The sequence below is a fragment of the Phodopus roborovskii genome, unplaced genomic scaffold, assembly GCF_943737965.1.
Source record: "Phodopus roborovskii unplaced genomic scaffold, PHOROB, whole genome shotgun sequence".
Lineage (NCBI taxonomy): Eukaryota > Metazoa > Chordata > Mammalia > Rodentia > Cricetidae > Phodopus > Phodopus roborovskii.
In genome coordinates this window covers 2,530,704-2,554,486 of record NW_026126485.1, presented here as the reverse complement: position 1 = coordinate 2,554,486, position 23,783 = coordinate 2,530,704, and the positions used below count along the sequence as shown (strand labels likewise).

At 39.8% G+C, this 23,783-nt stretch overlaps 1 protein-coding gene and 1 pseudogene across 1 annotated transcript in view; one reads left to right on the top strand and one right to left on the bottom strand.

Moving 5' to 3' along the window:
* The window catches only part of Hecw1 (HECT, C2 and WW domain containing E3 ubiquitin protein ligase 1), a 245,792-nt gene that overhangs the window by 143,009 nt on the left and 79,000 nt on the right, over positions 1-23,783 (bottom strand).
* LOC127229755 (ADP/ATP translocase 1-like) lies at positions 22,923-23,779 on the top strand (annotated as a pseudogene).

Sequence of the window (23,783 nt, the reverse complement as noted above, 5' to 3'; positions counted from 1 at the left end):
ATTGGAGATGCTCTACACATCAGGGAGTCTTGAGGACTTTCCACTGTCTGAGAGGGATGCTTCCTGCACTCCAGAGCCCCTCCCCTCCCCTCAGTTCCTTGTCTCTATTGCTTGCATTTCATGCTATGGTATAGAACTGGAGTTTTAAGGAGGAAAGGGCTAATATTGTATTTTGAAATCATGTCTCCAGTATAGACCAGTTAATGAGAGATTTGGCCAAAGGGTGAAAAGACCTATACTTGATCCTACTTTTTGCACACACTAAGAGAAACAGGATCTAGGGGGAAGCTTTCAGATATACAAATGGATTAGGTGCTCAAAATCCCATTAACCATTAACCATTTACCCAGGATGCCGACTGTCTTAGAGAAGGAACACATTTTTTATGATTATATCTCAACAGGGAACCATAGATGTGACATGGTGGTAGAATGTCTCTTCACATGAATAAAATATGGTATTGTTGACAATACATTAAGAACAAAGAGGCTATCAAGGAAGAGAAGAAAATTCTGCCCTATTTCTTACTGGGCTAGATGAGTCTTTCAGAAAATAGAGGTAATCTCAGCAGGCCACCTTCTACTGTTTATCACTTAAAAGGGGGGGGGGGGAAGTCTGCATAACAAACTTCGTATTTCAGTGTTTTTGCTTCTACAGAGCATCTAATTAATTTAGGCTCTGTGACTTTAGATCTATTTTTTTTATTTAGTTCTAGGAATTGTCATATCTTTAGAGATGCAAGTTTTGGATTAAGAGCTGCTTAATGATGTAGAGGAAATAATTACAGCAAGAATCTAACTAAAAAACTGGAAACCTGCGGCCCCAGGCTTTATCAGGACCAGAGACCACTGGACATTCAGCCCTCTTAGCTTCTGGGGTCAAAAAAGACAGAGCATATATCCAGACAACACTGGCTGCTCAGGATTTAGGCTTCAGCAGGATGATAAACATAAATTAAATCTATAAAAATCTTTGATTGTCACATACAATTTTATATATGTCTACATGTATACATGTATTGTCTACTTGTGGAAATGCTTTTGTATCATTTATATGGTACCAATTACTTTATAAATAAATGAGTGGTCACATAAATTAAAATTGTTAAATTAACTCATTCCTTTTAGCTCATAATGGGAGTTTTAGAGTAGTCTCCACAGATTAAGTTTAGCAAAGAGTCCCAATATGTCAATCAAGGAGAGTAGCTTCTATTTCTAGATTATCTGAAACATGTAGCTATCCAGCATGGGCATAAACTACTTACAGAAAGATACAGACTTCTTTTGATGTTTGATGACACTTTGATGGTCAGAGGCCTGCTCTATACTAACTGAAATAAATAAAATATTGTGATTTGAAACATGATTTTCCCCTTCTGAGTCATCTCTGCCTTAAAAAGACATTAAATGCAGGATGCTTATACCTGAAAACTGTTAAAGACTTAAAAATTCACCTTAAGAGGTGGTTGGGAGTAAAGAGCATTCACTACTCAGCAGAGGACCAGTTTTGGTTCTCAGCACCCACATGACAGCTCACAACCACCTGCAACTCCAGGCTCAGGGACTTTATGCCTTCCTCAGGCCTCCCCAGGCTCCCAAATATATGTGATATCTGTAAAATTCACACAGATTCTCACATATACAGATAAATAAAAATATTTTGAAAGATCATTAAAAACTTAAAAACTCTCTTCAAATAGTAATAACAATAAAGTCTTAAATACATGATAAATCATATTTGTAAATATATCAATTGTCATAGCATTGTTTTATGTTTTCATTTTTTCACTATTTCTTTCAGTGCAGTTGGTATAATATAAACTTGGTAATTATAATCTCATACTATTTTTTTAATCTATTCTACCAAGGATTCACAACAAGAATTCTTCTTGGAATTCTTTGTGCTATATACTTAATATATAACCACAAGTATTTATTTTTTCAAGGCTATTCACTCCTGAGAACAAGGTAGGATAGTGTCATGGCTTTCCTGGCTCTTAGGCTTTGAGGGAACAATTGAATGGTACAATGATGTTACTCTTGTTTAGACTTTGTGTTTTTAACCTCCTTGAAAAATTGAAGTCTTTTGAGATACAGCAATTATAGGGTAAATTCTTTGTGATACAGGGATTCCAATTCCTATATAGAAGATCCAAATAGTCCATCTAACCACTAGATCGACTAGAGAGAGAGAGAGAGAGCTTTATGGCCATTTTAAGGCAAGGTCAACATATCTACACAGCAAGAAGTAGACAGAAATAGATAACATTCTTCAGTTCTCCAAGAGATCTCTGAATCTACAGCTCTCAGAAATGAATTGAAGTAGGACAATTAAAGGGCAATACAAATGGCCTTACAAAAATAGCAATAAAATTAATATGTGAAAGAAAATATTTTGCAGAGAGGAAGATTGTACACATGCCCCACCTTCATAAATATGGGAAGCATACCAAGAAAGCTGGCACTGTGCAAACAACCCACAACAGTCCCAGTCTTTTGTAGAGGCCACTGGGCCTCTAACTTTACTCTCTGCTCTGGACCACTTTCCAATCCTTGGAAGTGTGCTATTTAATAATGATCCATTTCTTCTATAACTGTTTGTCTCTGTTAAATTCTGTATTCTGGCAGCAGCTTTCCCTAGCCCATCCATACCCACTGAAACCAAAGTGAAGATGGTGGTTACTGGCTTGAATGTCCAACAACAGGGGAAACACTCGGAAGGTGCTATTTGATGCTTTATAAAGGCTTCTCTTTGTGACTTTTCAGACAAAAAGCAAGTGCAAAGCTTGGGGCAGTTGGGGGTAGGGTACTGAAAAGACTGATGCTGTGTGGTGGAGAAACAGCCAAAGTTAATCTCTTTTTCACAGGGAGACTGGGAAGAATGCTGAGTAAAAGAAACAGGATAGGCCTCTGATGAACTCTGATGGGGTAATGTCACAGGGCAGGCAGGACAACAAATATTCTCAATAAGAAAGGGGGGTACTTAGAGTTACTATGTAAAGCCTGTCCCTGGATGTTGAGTAGTACAGGCTTATGTACAAATTAAGAGTTTCCTAAATCTAGCACATATATGTTCATTCTCTAGTTGTGTTAGTCATAAATTTCTTGCTTTTTTCCCTCTCATGCAATAGCCAACTTTATTCAGAACATGAGACAATTTACACTTTTTTGGTTTAAGAAAAATTATGTGAGTAAAGTGTACAATCACAAGGAAAACTACACATGGCGAAGACAGTATTTTCCCCCATAGAGTCATGTAAACAGCAACAATAACCAGTTGTAATGAATACTCTGAAGTAAAGTCACTCCTATCTGATTCACCTGGGAGGTGTATGAAAACATATTCCAAGGAGAAAGTGAGATTACAAGACTTGTTTTCTTTTTGTGTTATCATAAGTATTCAGAATTCTCCTCACAGAGCTCCATTCTTGGATGGTGATCCAACAAATAGGGGGTGATTTTTAGGACTTGTCTTTAGTTTTGATATAAACTCTAATTTTTTTGAAAAAATAATTTCTTATTCTTAGAATCTCATTTTAACTCATGTATATTTAGTAGAGTTCTTATTACAAATTATCGTTTTAATAATATTTTGAAACAGACCACTTTCCATTTTAATTAAGAGGTTGCCCATTTGTGATCTTTAAAAACTTAACTGCCTAGGAGTTGTTAAACAGGAAAGATAAACCAGTTTGGAGGTAGTAAATGCTCCCTACTGAGGAAACCCTAAAGCCAGGTTACAAATCCACAGCCCCAGATAGGCTAGGTAACAAGAAGGGCCCAAAAAGAGATGCATGGATTTCCCTGGGAAGGGGAAATAGAAGAGATTTCCTGGGTAAACTGGGGATAGGGGATAGGATCATGAGGGATCAGGGTGGGCAGGTTGGGGGCAGAGTAGAAGAGGAGAGTAATGAAAGAGATGTCATGATGGGAGGCATGTCGGGACTAGGGAGAAACCTGGTGCCAGGGAAACCCCCAGGAATCCTCAAGGATGACCCCAGATAAGACTCCTAGCAATAGTAGAGAGGGTGCCTTAACTGGCCATTTCCTGCAATCAGGTTGATGACTACCCTAATTATCATCAAAGAGTCTTCATCCAGTAACTGATGGAAGCAGGAAGCAGATGCAGAGATCTATAGCCAGGCACTGGATGAACTCCTGGAGTCCTGTTGAAGAGAGGGAGGAGGGACTGTACAAGCCAGGAGTGTCAAGGTCATGATGGGGGAACCCACATAGACAGCAGTCCTGAGCTCATGGGAGCTCCCAGACTCTGGACCATGAGCTAGGGAGTCAGCATGAAACCTACCTAGGCACCCTGAATGTGTTTGACAGTTGTGTAGCTTGGTCTGTTTGTGGGGCTCCTAACATTAGGGTCAGGACCTATTTCTGAAGCTTGAGCTGATTTTTGGGAACCTGTTCCCTATGCTGGGTTGTCTTGTCCAGCTTTAATGCAGGGAGAGGAGTTTGGTTCTACCTCAACTTGAGTTGCCATGCTTTGTTGAGCTCATGGGAGGCTTGCCTTTTTTGGAATGGGGATGGGGGAGGAGTGGATGGGGAAGGGAGTAGATAGGAGGAGGGGGGAGGGGTTGTCATATAAAATAAATGAAAAAACTTAATAATAAAAAAGTAATTCTAATCCAAAACATACCTCTCCTGGTTAACATAGATGACAATTTTCTCAGCAGAAAGGAGAGAGAACAAGGGTTCCAAAGAGGAAGATTATTTGGAGATAAACAACATCTAAAACTTAAGGTGTGGCATTTTATCTTGTATTTAGAAGAACAAGAGATCTAACTTGGCTTTAGGGTTCCCTCAGCAGTCACAGCTTTCTAATGAAGAATGTTGCCCTGTGTATGATACAACAGCAACCACCTGTGTGTGAGTATAGCTTCATATTCCTGCTGGTATCACAAACCATATTGAACAGCAAGGGGCTTTATTCTTTTTCCTACATGGTTAATTCAAGAACTAGGTAAACACAAATGGTTGTACTTAGTAAACTCCCAAAGTAATATGCAATGTAAGCATTTACTTTTTTCTTAAACAAAGCTTCTCTTAATGCCCAACTGTGGAACTATTACTAGAGCAATTCAGAGATCTAGGAGTTAGGGATTCCAGCTCAGACATGTGGACCAAAGTTAAAGCACTGCTTCTCATTCACCAACTGAGACTTTGAAGAATCCATTCCAGCCTGAGTAGCCCTGCTCCTCATAAGAAACAGGAACAATAATCTCATAGGATGTGAACGCATAGGGAAAACATGCAGTGCGTATTATGGCACATGGTGACTAGGACATATGAGCAGCAGTTCCTGAAAACCAAGGCTATAACCACAAGTAAATGGCTGTCTTGAGTGACTGTCCTCCAAGCCAAACATCCAGCCTCTTGGGGAATTCAGCTGTACCTCTGCCTTTCAAGAGATCATCCAAACCATTCTTGTTGATGGTTTAAGTCCCAGAAGAGAGGGGTCAAAGTAGGCCATGAGAGTCTCATCTGAGTATCTAGTTGTTTCCTACTTGGCAACTCAAGCAGCCTGGGAGAGGGGCCAGAGTCTACAGAGGCAAGAACTGACTAAAGGAGTTTGGCTCCATCTGTGCTGATGAAGCAGGGTGGGGGTGGGATGGGGGTGGAGGTTAGGGATGGGGGAGATGGACTCATCCCTGATGGATAAGGTGCAACTTGTTGGGGGGAGGAATGCCCACACTCCTGTAAGTAACTCTTCCTCAGCTAGGCTTTGAAAGAAAGCCCAATAAATGCATTAGTTCCCCAGAGTGTACTTTTTCAGAATCATGCCTGTGTCTGTAACTGGAACCTTAGAAGAAGGGATAGACATTGGTTAGTCTCCTTGGGAAGAAATTTTAGGAACAATGATGCCTGAAAAGGAAAGTTGGGGATTTGGCAGGAATTCTGAGAGAAGATGGTTGAAAGCATCTTCCATGAAAAGTCTTTCAAAACAAGAGCAGGAGGCCCATTCTGAGTCCTTGACTCTGAATGAAGAAAATGCATTGTTCTTATCCCAAGGCATATAGTTAGTACCCATATTAATTTACATAATTACCTATGGCTCAGTAAAGCTCTTGAATATAATTTTTAAAGGATTATCCCAGTGCATTTGATAACATAAAAATTTACTTGTGACAATGGTACATACACATCACACAAGAAGGACTTGACATGCAAATAACATCATCTCAAAATGGAGCACAGTTGGATTCTTGGGGGATGCAGATCATGGAAGGGATGGGTGATAGATCTCAAATGTTGAGATTGCACTTGAGAAAATTCTGGGCTGGGCAGCTTCAGTAGTTTCTGGGCTCAGGCACATTCCATTATGAGTGGAAGGGATTATAATGGAATGACATGGATGGTTTCTTATAATCAGAAAAGCACACTGACCTTCACACTACACAGGTGCAGCAGCATAATGAACCACCACGTGTATGCGCATCAATTCCTGGGAAAGAGTCCAACGAGGTTAACTTAGCTTGTATTCCAAGCAAAGAAAAACAGTGACATTACCCACACACAGGAACATGCCCCATTCCCACCAACATGTGAAAGGGAAAAAGTCACATAATAATTGTAATTATTTTGACTAAATAGGTAAAATAGTACAAATAATGGTATGCCACAAATAATTTGATTTTAATTTTAACACATAACTTTAAGAACAAAAAAAATGAGAAATTATATTTTCTCTTTCCAATAAACAAAGAGTTGGTCTCTTGGGGGTCTACAAGAGAGAAGTTTTGTCTATCTATTTCTTTAATAAAATTACATAAAAGAATCCTTAGATATGTGCTCTGCATAAGTATTACTCATCACAAAGGAACTGTGTGCATGATTAAACTGCTAAACACATCATGGATTTCATCTCAGCAACTTTACTTATTTAGGCATCTACTCAGATATAAAAGATTAAATAGGAAACATTGTTCCCTTATAGGGATTTCCAGTATAGTCCTATCATCACAAAAGTCCAGAGTCCAGTGTTTTAGTTAGTTCAATCAGCAGCTTAACAGCCTAGAGTCATCTGAGAAGGGATTCTCAGTCAAGGAGTTGACCAGATTAGACTGTAAAGCACATCTGTAGGGGATTGAATTGATTTCTAGGAGGGTCCAGCCTATTATGAGTGCTACCATCCCCGGGCATGGGTCCTGGACTGTGTAAGAAAACTAGCAATGCAGGAGCCTATGAGCAAGCCTGCAAGTGGTATTCCTTATTGTTTTTATACTAAGCTCCTCTTTGAGTTCTTGCTGTGGCTTCTCTTAGTGATGGATTACAACTTGTAACTGAAGTAAACCAATTCCTTCCCTAAGCTTCTGTGGGTCATAGCATTTTATCAGAGCAATAGAAGCTAAGTGAAAACAACTATTAAGCAATGTAGGGGAACCCAGAACACTGTGGGCTACACCATACCCTAGACAGGTGATACTAAGCTATGTAAGAAAGCTAGTTAAACTTGAGTTTACGAATGAGGCAGCAAACAATATGTTTCCTGCTTGAGTTCCTGCCATAATTTCCTTAAGTGATAAAATGAGAATACCCCCCATAGGTTCATATATTTGAATGATTAGTGACCAGAGAGTGAAACTATTTGGGAAGGATTTGTAGGTGTGGCCTTGTTGGAGGAGGTGTGTCACTAGGGATGGGCTTTGAAGTTTCAAAAGCCAATGCCAAGACCAGTCACTCTCTCTGACTGTTGCCTGAGGATCACAATATAAAGCTCTCATCTTTTGCTCTAATGGCATGTTTGTATACTTCCCTTTATGATGGGCATAGACACTGAAAGCAAGTCCCCAGTTTAATGATAAGAGTTGCCTTAGTTATGATGTCTCGTGACAAAAATGGAACAATAACTAAGATTATAACCTGTTAGCTGAAATAAACCAATTTCCCCACTTAATTGCTTTGGTTAGATTGTTTTAATACAGCAACAGAAGATAAAATATAAATTGGTACTAAGAGTGGGGTGTTGCTGTGATAAACCTGACCATTTGTACTATTTTGCTGGAAGATTGTGGAAATATTTGGAGCTTTGACCTGGAAAGACCATTAATTAAAGTGTGTGTGTGTGTGTGTATTTAATGAGCTGTTGTAATGAGAGTTTGGAATATAAGAATTCTGAGAGAAAAGCAACCAATGGAGGCTTGGCATGTGAGATATTTCAGAGGAAAGTAAAGACCCTTGTAACTGGACTTGGGGGGTGTTTGTGTAATTTATTGGTGCAGAATCTGTGATCAGCTGGTACTGGAGAATCAGCTGAAGTTAAGAAAGCAACATCATTGAGGTGAAATCTGTACTTCATTGGGAAAATAGGAAAGTTATTCCTCAGGCAGAGCACACAGGCATTATGGTCTTAGAAAGCCAAGGCTACATTTCAAGATGGCAGCATAACTTCACAAACAGTATGAAAGAGTTGCACATGTCATACTGATTTTTAAAGGTATGAGGGGGTCATGGAGATCAGCAGAGACCTGGAAAGGTGTGACAAGGTTGAAGTACTTGTGAGAAGGGCAGGGAAAGTCATTAGTGAAGATGCAGCATTAGCTGCAATGGAAACCCAGGATATTGGAGATCCATAACAATGAGATATCTGGCAAGGGCAGTTGTAAAGTCTCAAGTATAGCTGGCCTAAACCTATGAGAAGAGCTATGTGTGATGCAGATGGCAGATCTGGAGAAGTGGGGCTGCTCAAGCCCTTTAGGAGCCAGAAAATTATACAATGAATCCTAGATGTCAGACATCTTGCCATAAGATTTTGATCTACACTCCTGAATTTTGGGTTTGCTCTGATTGGATTACTTTAATGCCCCATTTGGAATAATAAGTATGTAGCTTTTTAAAAAATTAATTTGTAAGAATTCAGTTAGGAGATTTTTTTTAAAGAGACCTTGGATTTTTTCTTTTTCTTTCTTTGCTCTTTTAAACTATTTATTTTACATCTTGTTTGTAACCTCTGCACTCCCCAACCCCATCTGAGACCTTGGATTTTTAAAGTGGTAGAATGCTTATAAACTTAGTATAACAAGAGATCTTGAATGAATGGTTGTGGATTAAATTGATGTGTTTATGTGTCAGGTTAGCTTTAATTGTCTTAGTTAGTTTTAGTTGTCAACTCAACATAACTTAGAATCATCAGAGAAGGAATTCCCATTTGAGAGATCACCTGGAACTGAAATGAGCATGTCCCTTCCCATTACTTTTGGAAACAGAGAGATGCCAGCCATAGAAAAATGCTTATGAAATCTATAAGAACTTATTAATCTAGGTATCATTTTTGTTCCTGCATCTCCATTTTAATTAAATGACCTGTTCTTTCCCTGAAGTCAAAGTTAAATTGAAATTAATCAAAATAGCTTATTCCAGAAAAGAAAAGAAAGCATCATATGATGTCAACATCCAAAAACTCTGGTGAAATTTGAAGCTTTGCTGACAAATGAGTTTGTGTACAAATGATCAGGGCAAATGGGAAAAGAGGGCAGCTCTTTAGGGAGGGGTTGGGGAAGTAAATATAGAAAAAGGAGGGTAAAATAATAATTAGGATGTCTGAAAATGCTATAAGGAATAATGCTATTAACTATATAAAAACATATAATATACATAATTCCATATATTAATATGCATATGTAATTTTAATGGATTTTTCTCATCTGGGTTGACACTACCACACCTAAATCTCAGGGAATACTGTGGAAGAGGAGACAGAAATATCATAAGCCAGGAGATCAGGGAGTTTGATTTGAGATGTTGTCTCCTAGTAAATTCAGAAGCTACATCCATAAAGTCTCATCAATATGACTGGACAAAATAAGCTGAGTATGAACAACCATAATAGATACACCGAAGCATGTGTGTGTAGGGGGGACCCATAAGGCCTCTAACTTACATAAAGAACTATAGGCAACTAAGACATGCAGAAAATGGGAGAAACAGCACAGCAATTGTTATCCAACACCAAATGGTCAGTCCTAAAAACATACATACAAGTAACAGAATACAGACTGAGCAGGGGTTATATTTAGGAATATGTATGTATGTATGTATAATATACATATATATCCATGCAATAACAATTAGTGGAAAAGAGGCCGTGAATCTGAAAGAAAGCAAGGAGAGGTATATGGGAGGGTTTGGAGGGATGAAAGGGAAGGGAGAAATATTAAGAAGAGGAGGAGAAGAAAGAGGAGGGCGAGGTTGCCACAGCAAAGAAGTCACAGCAAGCTTGCATTCTGGGTGCATTTGTTATATTCCTAACTGTGGCCTGAGCAAATCCAACGTTTATGCTCTAAGCCCTTCTCTGGACCTGACATCACAACAGGTGATATGGGGTTCTCAGTAATGATGGACACCACGTGACATCTCTTCCTCTAGCCCTTTACACTATTGTGGTCATTAGCTTCCTGCTTGATCCCTTAGAAGTATCCTCTTCATTTACCAGGTATCTTTCTTAGTGTGAAGACTCTCAGTCCTTAAAAATGTACACCAGAGCTGCATTGTTGTAGCCTTTGTATTAATTTGCTTTCTTTTGCTATAAGAAAACATCATGGCCAAAAGCAACCGAGGAAGGAAAGGGTTTTTTTGGTTTACATATCTTGGGTCACAGTCCATTGAGAGAAGCCAAAAAAAACAAGCAGGAAAAGCTGGAGCAGAGGCCATGGAAAAAACACTGCTTACTCGTTAGCTACACATGGCTTGCCAAGCCTGCTTTCTTATAGCATCCAGGACCACTAACTCAGGGCGGCCCCTCCCACGTGGCACTTCCTGTAGTTGTCTGATCCCTCCCACATCAGTCATTAACCAAGAAAATGTTCTAGAGACTTGCCCATAGGCCAGTCTGGAAGGGGTATTTTCTCGGTAGAGGTTTCCTCTTCTCAAACGACTCTACTTCTGTCAAGTTGACAAACAAAACAAACCAGGGTAGCCTTCAACAGTCTAACGCTACAACTTCTAAACATCTATGTCAGCCCAAATCACTCATTTGGAGTTCAAGCCTAGTACCCACATGCTGGATATCTCACTGGTACCCGGCCAAGCCCAGTGTCTTTGTTCTCATGTTCATTCATTTTTCTGAAGTCTATACTTAATAACATTTCCTCCACTCACCCAAATCTCCTTGTCAGGAACATGGAAATCGACATCAATTCCTCTACATCCCTACACCACAATCTTTGTCGAAGTGCTGAGATCATCTGCCTCTATATTTTAATTTTCTAGAGTTCTGTTTTGCACCACTCTTGCTGCCTTCATTACAGCCCCTTTCTTGCTTAATTCCAGTCAGCTCTAATGGCCTGCATCCCACCCTTGACCTGGATGTATTCTCTACAATGGATGCAATGATAACTTCTTTTAAAAACCTGGGAAGAAAGACTCATTGTGTTACTTCCTTGTTCTAGTTGTCTTCCCACTACTTTAGGTTCACATTCCAAATACTGGCTAGAGAATTCTTTTATACAAACATGAAAAATGGATCTGGCCCTGCTCCTACCACTAAATTCATTGCTATCTGCTTCCTCCCACTTATAAACATCCTTCCCCACAGGGAGAATTAGAGTGCTAAAAGGTACTTGGTTCTACCTCTGTCTGGCATCTGTTTCCATTGGTCCTTTCTTTGCAATAATCTTTAGTTCTTAGCCTTCTTGAAGTTCTCCCACCTTTAATAGAAACCACAGAATAGTATCCTATTGCTTTTAAAGTTTGAAAATTAATTCTAATTAACTGTTGATGAACAGTTCTGAACTCAGAATCCTGTGTTTTTGGGACCTGGTTACTTAACATGGAGCCTGTTGTAGCAGGGGACTCCGAGAAGCTATCAGGAAACACTTGAAATAGGCCAGTCAGTCCCCCGGTGGTATCTCTCTATCTTTTCTCCATAACCAAATTCCTCCTCTCTCCAACTTGTATTATAAATAGCTTGTGGCAAATTCTTCTGCTTAGGGAAACATTTCTGCTTATGGGGCAATTCAGCAAACTCCATTAACCAAGCATAATACATCCAATCAAAATATATGTCACTTTGGGTTGCTGTGCAGTGGGAGCAATCAAGGGTACAGAAGAGGTAGAAAATGCTTGGTTTAACAAACTTGGGGTTCAGTATTTAGACAGCCATCTGCTGAGTCTGTGTGTTTTGACACTATTCAATAAACTGGCCTACTGGCTCATGTCAGCTTTCATAGCTTATTTCCCGATCCAATTTTTCCCAAAACACTATTAAAGTTGTTCTTATAATAGTGACAAGAATGTGGTGAAACAGTAGATATCCAGAGCCGTTTAAGTCTCCAAGAAACTCTTAGACTAGATTTTTAAAATATTTTATTTCTAAAATTATATGTGGGTATGCGCACCTGCATATGGGTGTGTTCATGTTGAGTCCAGACAACTAGAGACCAGAAGACACTGATCCTATGGATCTGGAATTGCAGGTGGTGGTTAGGCACCTGATAAGGGTTCTGGGAACTGAACTCAGGTATTTCGGCAGAAAAACAAATATTCTTAGACCCTGAGCTCTCTCTCCAGCCCCCCATACATGAGATTTTATATGATATGAAAGACTTGTTTCACTTTGAGCCAGGCAAACAGGGAATGGCTTAGCAATTTATAACTCCCCTTGGCTTGGGCTTTGCATACACACCCTTATGACAACAAGGCACCTAGCAACCTAGGACCCCACCTAGGACCAATCTGAGCAATGGAAAAATTCCTCTTCCCCTTGACAATTATCAAGCATGCAGAGTTTCTATTCAAGCATTATTCCTAGTTATAGCTGTTAGGAGAGCAGGTAGTTAATCAAGTCTGAGCTGGTCTCGTATGCAAATGCAATTAAAACAGTGTCTCTTCATGAGCTTTTAAGAAAAAATACCATCTTATGCTAGTGCATAATCAGAGGTCTCATGGAAAGAGACATGGATTGTAGTGAGGTAGTCCTTCTGTAGCACTGACCACGCCCATTGGGGGGTGGAGCGATGGGCGGAGGTGACCTGAGGAAGGAGGTCGGAGGGGGCCAGGAAGGCGCTCTTTCTGGCGTGACTCGGACAGGAGAGGATCGGGTTGAATTTCCTGGTGTTCATCTGTCTAGGTTGTAAGTTATTTCTCCCTGAATAAACATCTATTCGGCCTATTTGTTTATCCTGATCCTTATTTACCGCAATAATGGATGGTAGAAAAAAAATCCTTGTAAGTTAAGTGACAATCAAAATAGAGAACCTAACTTCTTATACTCTCTAGTAAAAAGATTCTTACTTCTCTTGAACACCATAAAAGAAATTCCCAAACAATAACTGAGGCCCTGGAGTTCCTCACCCATGGGGCCCACTGTCATCCTTGACCATATATTTCTTTACTGTAACTTCACTTTTTAGTAGTTTCCTTGATGTTTTGATTTTCTACGTACTCTTATTTCGATTCTTCTAATAAGAAGCCAAGAGCTAGAAACACCTAGCATAGACCCCAACTACTATAACAAATTATCCTAAAACAATTGTTAATTCAGTTATTCAAACACATAAAGGAGAGTAAAAATGGAAGTGGGGAAAGGACCATTCATAGTAAATGCTGCCTAGCACTAAAGATTTTGCTATATTTCACATTGAGTTTTTACTCTAAACTGCTTTTTATAGTTTACTACTTGTTTAACAGAAAAAAATGATTCTAGAAGAGGAATGGAAGCATAAGTAGAGACTGCATAAGGAAAGTGAATTGGGAGTTGAGACAAGCCACTTACACATCTAAAAGTCTCATAGCTCCTGAAGAGCAGCACCAGGATGGACCTATCAACAATGAATTCCAGCCTATGGAAATCAAATAATCACAGGGGACCCAAGCAAGCTGCCTATGAGAAAGGAACCAGATATACATTCCTACTCCTTGCTTTCACCCCATCTTTGGCTCTACAGGTCTGTAAGCCTATTTATTTTTGCTACAAAGGATCTAGCCTGATCACTGTGAATGAATGTAAAGATTGGAAACTCCAATATATCACATGACAATGCTGTATGGCTTTTTTTGGTAAGAAAAATTTTTAAAGTTTACTTATGCCAAATAGAAAAGGAGCCAACACTCTACCCCACATGACATAGACAACATTATAGAAGAGAATGCTGAAAGAAATATAAAACCAGAGCATGAGATTGGCATGAAATGTAGCTATTTTCTCCTGCTGTGATACAACCATGGGCATCTTTAAGCAGAGCTGCTGTAGTGAACCTTGGGAGAGTTTATTCACAGCTATGACAATAAAATACCAGGATAATATAGTTGATATCTATGTCAGTGGTGATGAAGCTTTGATAGTCCATCCTGGAAAGAGAAGGGATGGAAGAGAATCTCTCATCTGAGATTCTGGTAATCACTGTCTCCTGCTCCAGCTGCATATGGCTTTGAATATCAGAGTTAGATAGTTAACTTGGGATAGAACTCCAAGGCTGTAGAGTTGTACATGACTTGCCCAAGGTTCTTTAAGTAATTCTAATAAACCAATTTATTTATAATACTGGGCTTGACAGATTTTTTTCTTTGGTCTTTCTTAAAATTGCATAGCACATGTATGTATGTATGGGAAAGTTTTATCTGTAAATATCCTGAAGTTAAGGCAATTATTTCCTAAAACACACAAATATATCAAGTTCTTTGTCTGAACTTGGATATGTATGCCCTTGGTAAAACCATGTTGGAGCTCATTTCACAAGATAGAAGAAAAGTGTGGATAGACCAACAAGATGCATGGGAGAAGGAATGACCTGCCCATGAAGTCTCCCACATGGGAGACCCAAAATGGATGGCACCAGACTCATGATTAAGAACAAGTAAAGTTCAGGTGCATGATTCTGGGTAAACTTTGGAACTTTTTTTTCCTTAGAGACGAGAAAACCACATTGGCTATCATAATAAAACTATTCATGTCTCAAGAGTCCAAGATGTTGGCTGCATGTTTTTCTCTGGGTCTCTTGTATTATTGTCACAAGTGTGGGGAAAAAAAGTGGACAGCACATGGAAAAGAAATAGCAGCCTGACTTTGTATGGAAGCTTGTGTGTGACAGGAAATCCTCCAGCTTTACTTGGGGTATACAGATCTTGTTTGCCCCAACTTATTTCTTGTCATTCTCTCAGTTTAATACTATAATATTTTCAGTATAATTTACTATCATATAACTTTATGATTGTCGTTGGGTTCTTCCCCTGAGGAGGTTTCTTCATGGTCTAGCTCCTAGTAATGCATTTTCCTACCAGTCATCCTATGCTTCCATTCAAGACCTTTCACTGTTGCTAATCGCCTCAATTAAATTTAAATTAAAAAAAATGGGCTTTGACAAACAGGCCTGGCTTTATTTGAAGAGACTAGGCCTAGAAGCATTCCTTTTTAACATATTTATTTATTTATTTAGGTTGTTCATGTATTCATATATTTCTCTAGCTATTTAGCATGTCTATAACTGGAAAATGATATACAATGGAAATAGAAATGTTCACTTTAAACTTCCAAGTTCCTTTTCCATTGACAGTCTCTTTCCAATTCGAAAGACCCTCCCTACTTCTGAAAACAATTGGTCCTGAAGGTGATTAATTTATTCTTAGAGGGACAGTTCTAACTCCATGGTCAGGAAACATAAGTAGGATCATGTGGGGATGTAGTTACCTTCTTCATAATAGTTCATTTTTCAGAATCCAATTCTGTGCATCAGAGACACTAAATCAAGATGGAGGGTAAAACTGAGCTGATCTTGTGAGAAAAAGGTTGAGTAGCTTCCAGGCAGTCATTATCCTGGGTCCACGATCATGACCGTGAGCTATGAACACTTGTTACCACTTCCATTCTCTCAGTGGCCTTATTAGACCATAAACAATATATCACCACACATTCTCTCAGAGTTGATGCTTTAGTGTCAATTATCCCAGGGCGGCTTGCTTTGTCACCTGGCCCTTCATTGTTCCATCCAAAGGACATCTGATGGGAAAACGTCATAACACAACTCTGTACTTGACTAAACCAATGACAAAGCTGTCTTCTAAAAATAGCTGCTCCCGGAGTGTTTTTATTAAAATCAGATTTCAATGAAAAACCATCAAAACATTTTCTTTGTACAATGAGCAATATAATTAGTCAGAATTATGGAAAACAGATCGCTGCCTGTGTAACTAAAGGCTTTTTTAAAAATTGAGTTTAGCATCCCATTCAACTTTCCCATCATTAGTACAGTAATTTAATACTATCTAGTGACAACAGTCAATGAAAGAGCCGAATCGGTCACACGATTTTAAAAGTGAACCCCCTAAAGTGCATGCTACTGCTAAGATGAATTATTCAGTAAATTTAATGTAGTAAACACATCTTCTCTTTGCCATATTTTAAATTAGCATGGATTTACCAGGATTTAATCCTATGGAAAGTGAAAAGTAACTAGTACATTCAAAACTTGAGTCTGGGCTATAGGCTTGGCAGATATTGATCCAGTTTGTAGAATATTAGGTAATTCCTGTCAATAAGATCAGGTGGAAGGGCCTGCTGAGAAGCCAAAACTACCTTAAAGTGTCCACCTAACTTGTATTTTTGGTTTGTTTTCACTTTTTAGGAATCTATTCCTTCCATGGACCCTTGGGGAGGGGGATATACACAATGAACACTATGGATTTTAAGCCCTAGGGGCAAAGCTTGTGTTTGAGAGGAGAGAGCAATGTTATAGACCAAGTAAATGAAAATTCACATGTTATAGAACAAGGGTTTTTCTTGTCATTGAGACAGGACTTCTCTGTGTGGCTCAGGATGGTCTTGAACTTTCTATCATCTGTCCTCAGCCTCTTATAAACCACTCAGGCAATGACTTACAGTTTCTATTATGCTGAGCTCTAAGAGTAAGACAATTTTGATAGGAAACAGCAAGTTAAAAACCAACATCTTAAACTGTGAATAGAAGGGAAATTTCTGTGTGATTCCTGGAAGAGTATACAAGATTAGGAGTCTTCAAGTAAAGACACGAGTGGGATGCATGTCCAAAGAGGGACCCCAGGCACTGAGAAAAAAGAGCAGGCACAAACATCTGGAGGCAGGAAAGCATCTGAGCTTCCTAAGAAAAGGAAAGAGGAACTCCAGGTTTGGAGGGAAAAAAAAAAAAAGCAAGAACAAGCATCCTGTGCCAGGAAAGACAAGGCAGGGAGGCAGGCCAGCACAGCCAGACCAAAAGGAATGCAGGGGAGAGCAGTGGTAAATAAAGTTAGAATTAAAACCAGGGGATGAATTGTGGCAGGCCTAGTTCTATGGAAGGATGACAGTGGTCATACACGAACTATGGAGTTATTGAAGACACCTGAATAAAAAGTAGCATGGTCTGGTTGGTGTCAAACACCCAGAATTTGGCTGCTGCTTTAAGAACACATTGGAAGGAAGGCAAAGGAGGGAGCTGGGAGTCCTTGCAAGAAACCAAACTAGACAAGACCATGGTGTGGTTAGAGTGGGCATATGTGGAGAGAGGATTTGGATGGAATGTGGACAGGGGAGAGTGCTCGATGTTACGGCTGCCTTGCATGTGATTTGAAAAGCTTCTTGCTAACCTTGGCTTGTTCAGATATTCTTATATCTGTGCAGCTCTTGTCAAGCAAGGATGCTGGATGCTACTTTCCTATGTACCTTCCGACCTGCCGTGAAACCTATTCCTCGAGATGTCAAGCAGAGTGGTTCTGGTGCCAGAAACTAGAATCTATGACCAACATCTCTTTCTAAATTTGCTCTTTCCGTTATGAGTGTCACCGTTTCTGTTTAGCATTATACACATTTCAGGCTTTACGACATTATAAAACTTGAACTTCTATGACCCAAAGAATGGTAAAATGGAAGGCTAAGAGTCTGTCTGAAGACCCAGAGCTATCAAGACCAAATGAAATGGGCAGTTTCTGAGCAGAGGTACCTTGCTTAAAGATGATTGATTCCCATTCAGAAGACAGAGACTCTGGCAGGATATAAACTTATGGACATGGCCAGCCCAGGGTTTTTTCTTTTCTTTCCTCTCACAAAAGAGGATTATTCTGAATCCCAGATAGGAGGAAGTCAGCAGCTATTACACGGGAGTGATAACCTCAGCGTTTCTTCTCAGTGGCACAAATGTGCACATAGAAGACATAATCTTGCTCTCTTGCTTCACCGCAGGTATATGGGGAAGTGATGATAAAATTGTTACTGCAATGTCTGGTCACTTATCCAGGAACCTCGTGTGCTCTATTGGAATAAATATGAGTGTGTATGTATGTATGTATGTATATATGTATATCCCTATATATGTGTCCATCTAAACACATGCACATATATAGAACACTAAAAGGGCTCAGATAATATGCATACATATATGCGTATATGTATACCTATATATACATATACGCATATATGTGTGAGATGATAATTAGAGGAGAGATGGTCATGAATTTGAGAGGGGAGGGCCATGAAAGGAGTTAAAAGGGGCAAAGAAAGCAATGAAAATGATGTAAATATAGAACTCATGTATGTATGTATGTATGTATGTATCTATTACATTCTCAAAAAAAGTTTTAAAAACAAAATTTAAAAAGGCTAGTAGGCTGTGAAGTACAGTCCATTGGGGCACTCCGTCTAGCATTCTATTTTCTCCTTAGTACCCTGCCTATTACCACACGTCTTGCTTATGATGCTTATGATGCATATGAAGAGACAATATGTTCCCACCTTTGGACTCAGCCATGAGATGTGTATTAGAGTTTGGAAAATTAAATGTGATATCCATCTTCAAGCGAGAAGTTACATGGTATCATGGACTGACACTGTTTTTCTTGCTCTGGTCCCTTCCTGTAAAAACATACAGTGTAGGTGGGCATGCATGTGCATCTGCATATTTGGAGGCTAACCCACAAAGTTCAAAACAGTTGCATCCAACCTACAGCCAAAATGTAATGTGAATGAGTGAAAATAATCTTTTAATGTGGTAATCAAGGAAACTGCATGGATGTTGGTTTCAATGCATCGACAGCATGTCAAACTAACAATTCTGTACCCACCTTCACAGCACAGGACAAGGTGCTATGTCCTGATTGTTGTTATACCAACATGTACATAGTGGAACCCTAAACAGACTAACTTTGAAGGAGAAACTTCATGAGTGAGGGGCAATTTGAACACAATTATAGACTTAAAAATAGCACTGACAGGCCTCCTTTTTTTCTCTCTCCACCTGACCCATTAAAGCAAGTCCATTAACAGAACCCTTTCCCGTTCCTTTTGGTATTTACTAGTCTCTCTCACTGAAATTTCCAGCCCTGTCTTTATAAATAGTTTTGCCTGGTCACTGTCAGGTCTCAGATTGAATTTCAGGAGGTGTCACATTAGCATGCATTTTGTTTGCCTCCCCCCCATCTCCTTTTCCCCACAAGGACACATTACCTGCTGACTCAAAGGAAGCTGGACTCTACACCTCTATTGATACTGTCAGAGGCTCATAGTTAAATTCCTGAATCTTCCATTGGCTGTTATATCAAAGCCAGAGACCTTAAAGGATCTCATATTTACGGACCTAATAGAATAGGTTACTGCTGCATTTTCTTTAACTAGAATCTAATAGTTTGAGGACTTGGGGGACGAAACAGTATGACTTTAGTAATGGCATAGTGAACCAAAGGAGATAATATACCTGGTGTACTTTACCAAGAGGCCCCATGTCATATGCAAGGACCACAAGGATGCTTGCAAGAGAAGGGCTACAGGGTTACTTGCACATGGTGGAAAAAGGAAGAACCAAAATTTGCCATGATGTAAAAGAGAAGAATCATAGGAATGCTTACACATGATGGAAAAGAGAAGTCATATTCAAAGGATGTGATGGGGACGGGGCTAAGTGATTCTCAGTTGTACACCAGGCAGATTACTGCAGAGAGATAGTTCAAGTCTCATCCTACCACTTCCTGCCTCTGGGACACTAAGTAATTTGTGCTTTCTTACTTTAAATGAGAATTAAAAATGTTTGTTTCATAATGTTTTGGGAAACTTCAAGTGAGAAACAAATGAAAAAGTCATAAGAGTGTCAGGAGACTAAAGCCAACCAGTCCTTTTCTGCTTTGTTAAAAAAAATGACAACAATAACAATAATAAAACACTTCTGGGACTTATAAGATGGCTCAGTGAATAAAAAGGACCTCTGTCAACCCTGACAGACTGATTTTAATCCCTAGAAACCATATGGTAGAAAGAAAAACAGATTGCCCAAACTCATCTTCTGGTCTCCATATGAGCTTTGTGGCATGTACGCACGCACACACGCACACACGCACACACGCGCACACACACACACACACACACACACACAGAGAGAGACAGAGAGAGAGAGAGACAGAGAGGAAGAGAGAGAGAGAGACAGAGAGGAAGAGAGAGAGAGAGAGAGAGAGAGAGAGAGAGAGAGAGAGAGAGAGAGAGAGAGAGCGCATCAGTCTGGATTCTTTGTGTATGCATCCTCTCTCCTGCTGGGAGTTGTGGAGTCTTTTGCTACCACATGACTGCTCCACACACTCTGCAACAGTCACTGGGCTATAATACCTGTCAGCTGGAAGTTCTGAGGTCTACAGGACAACTTCCACCTGCCTGTTCCTCCTCGCCTGCCTGTTCCTCCTTATCAGCCTGTTCCTCCTCACCTTCTCAATCCCCACTAGGGTCCTTAGTCTATTTTAAAGCATCCAGATTGTACACAACAGCATCCCCTTTTGAACACCATACCTCATCTCTCCAGGATGTGCAAAGCACAGAGGGGCCACTGCAAGCTCTTATGATAACTACAACAGTTATCTTTGAAGAGGATTTTTTTTGTTGTTGGATGCCTGTGGATAATCACTGGGTTCATATTTGAGGTAGGACTGTATCCCTTTTAGGAACAATGAATACAAATTATCAGATCAGTTTTAGAAAGGAATAGACAGAAGTTGAGAGTTTGAAACAGAATTCACCTAGTACATCCATGTTTGGGTATCCTTTAGAAAGGTGTGGTTTGTATGAGAATGTCCCTTACAGGTTCAGTTATTTAACTGTTCCTAGGTTGATGGTGCTGTTGTGGAGGGTTAGGAATGCAGCCTTATTGGAGGAAGTATGTCATTAGAGGTAGATTTGGAGAGTTAAAAGCCTGTTGCCACTTTCAGTTAGTTCTCTTTCCCTCTGAGGTTGTGAGCTCTTAGCTTCCTGCTCCAGCAGCCACACCTGCCCCTTTATGCCATGCCTCCTCACCAAGATAGACTCACATTCTTCTGGAATCATAAGCCCAAATAATCTCCTCCTTCTAAAAGATACCTTGGTTGTGGTGTTTTATCACAGCAACAAAAAAGTAACTAATGCAAAAGCCTTCTTTTCTTCCGAGGAAGTCATGTCATCTTGGGAGGAATCACTGATCTGTGAGAGTGTGTGTTCTTTGAAAACCAAAGAATTAGTACTAATTAGTCCTGTATCACCAGCACTTACACCTGTTTCCAGGTATAGAACAATTATAAATAAACGTTTACAGGGTTAGTTCATTTGGTAAAAGAAGAAAATGGTGGCATTCTAATAAAATGATGGGAGCTGCTTAAATAAGTCCAAAATAGTCTGATACCTAGAAAATTGTAAAGGCTGGAATTTTTATCTTGATTTTCAGCCAACTGCTGAACACACACACACACCTATCTTCTCCTTAACCTTTCCAAACTAACTTTCCCTTAGTATGCACAAAACCTATCTCTCAGTAACCTGAACTGTCTAATATTCTTCCAGACTTATGCCAGGATCTAATTTTCTGAAAATTATCATATTCTTATCTCATTTTAACCTGTCTTTTCATTTACCCATTCTATAACTCCTTTTGGTAGTTGACAAGAGACATATCACCTTCTATAAAGCTTCTTAGATGAAATATTCACTGACTATCAAGGTCTGGTGCAGTCAAAATGGCAGGCTGCAATGACCCTTGGTGGAGGAAGATAGAACACACAGTGTCTGACTCCACAGCAAGCTGCCAGTGCCACAAAGTGAAAGGCCAAGAAGAGAGTAGTTTCAAATCATGTTCAACTCTATCCATCCTTTTGAGCCAAATCGAATGTTTTAGAGTCATAGTTCTATGCATTATAATTCTCTCCTGATGGAGCCAGTGCACCACTTTAAAGTGAGACATAGCAGAGCTATGTATATCAGATAAACTATGTCAGACACGGGCTCCTTGACCACTCTACAACTTTATTCATTATCTCTTCACTCTTCCCAACCTCTTGTTTTATTTCTGCTAGCATTCCTGCTAGCATTCAAACATGTCCTCTCCATTCTAAAGTAACTTACTGATCTCCTTCACAGCTGAGAGTGGAAAGATCTCCCTTCTAGAGCTTATTTAAGTCCCACCCACTTGCATTTGGTTTAAAAAGAATCATCATCTAACCCCAATATTTTTATTAAGAGATTAAAATAAACAAAGGTGGACTGGAGAGATAGTTCATCAGTTAAGACCACTTGCTGCTCTTGCCAAAGACAGAGGTTCATATCCTGGCTCCCACATTGGGAGCCTCATAAAGTCCTGTAACTAAACCTGGTTCCCTATTCTTGTCTCAGCAGGCACTAGACATGCACACAGCACACACACATACATGCGGGCAGGCACTCACATATAAAATAAAATAAATAAACAAAACAAACAAACAAAAAAAACCAAAAAAAAAAAAAAAAAAAAGAAAGAAAAAAAAAAAAAACCCCACAAACCTGTAAACCCAGCACTCAGAAGTTGAGGTAAGAAGACCACAGCAAATTCAAAGTTAACCCTGACAACATTGTGTCATATGCTTAAAAACAAAACAAAAAGCAAAATAAATCCAAAGGAAAGTGGGACCATTTGTGTCTTACAAAGACAGAGGCAGTGTGGTGGTGCCTACCTGGGTGTAGGTAGGGCAAGTGTGCTGCTGCTTCAAGCTGCCAGCATGGGGGATCAGGCTTTGTGCTTCCTTAAAGACTTATTGGCAGGTGACATTGCTGAGGCTGTTGCCCCAGAGGGTCAAACTGCTGTTGCAGGTCCAGAATGTCAGCAAACAGACCAGTTCAGAGAAACACTACAAAGGCATCCTTGACTGTAGTGTGCAAATCCCCAAGTAGCAGACTTTCTTTCTCCCCTTCTGGAGGGGTAACTTGGGCAATGAGATCGGACACTTCCCCACCCAAGCTCTCAGCTTCGCCTTCAAGTACAAGTATAAGCAGATCTTCCTGTGGGGCCTGGATCAGCATAACTTGGCTTCTGGTTGGGGGCTGAGGCTACCTCCCTCTGTGCCGCCTGCCCACTGGACTTTCCTAGGATCACCTTGGCTGCTGATGTGGGCAAGGGATCTTCTCCGAATGAATTCAAAGGGTGACTATCTAATCAAGATCTTCAAGTCTGATGACCTGAAAGGTTTCTACCAAGGTTTTAGTGTCCCTATCCCAGGGACCTTCATTTACAGAGCTGCCTTCTTTGGAGTGTATGACATTACTACCAAGGGGATGCTGACAAACCCCAAGAACATACACATTACTGTCAGCTCGGTGATTGTCTAGGATTTGATGGCAGTTGCAGGGCTGGTGTCCTATCAATGTGATACTGTTCTTCCCAGTGTGGTGATATAGTAGTAGAGTTAGAAAGGGATTGATAATAGATATACGGGGACATTTGACTGCTGGAGAAAGAATGCAAAAAAGGAAAGAGCCAAAGCTTTCTTCAAAAGTGCCTGGTCCAATGTATTGAGAGGCATGGGTGGTGCTTTTGTATTTGATACTATACGATGAGATTAAAAAAAAATATGTCTAATGTA